The sequence below is a fragment of the Entelurus aequoreus genome, linkage group LG11, assembly GCF_033978785.1.
Source record: "Entelurus aequoreus isolate RoL-2023_Sb linkage group LG11, RoL_Eaeq_v1.1, whole genome shotgun sequence".
In the NCBI taxonomy this organism is placed as follows: domain Eukaryota; kingdom Metazoa; phylum Chordata; class Actinopteri; order Syngnathiformes; family Syngnathidae; genus Entelurus; species Entelurus aequoreus.
In genome coordinates this window covers 75395166-75395517 of record NC_084741.1, presented here as the reverse complement: position 1 = coordinate 75395517, position 352 = coordinate 75395166, and positions in this window count along the sequence as shown.

Genomic DNA, 352 nt, shown 5'->3' with positions numbered 1-352 from the left:
AGAGTTATTTGGACACTAGGGAAACATATGCTAAGTAATAAAGACTTAATTTAGAGTTATTTGGTTAGGGTCAGGGTTAGAGGGTTAGGGTAAAAATAAGGCCATGCCGAATAAGGCATTAATAAGTACTTAATAATGACTAGTTAAGAGCCAATATGTTACTAATTTGCATGTTAATAAGCAACTAACTAATGGTGAATATGTTCCCCATACTAAGGTGTTACCATGTTTTTTTACTGGTGCATAAAATGAACCGTGCATGAACATCACCTTGTTCAAACAACAAAACCAACACAGTGCATAAACTCACAACAAATTACACACCTGCAAATCAGTCTGACTTCAGCTGTTG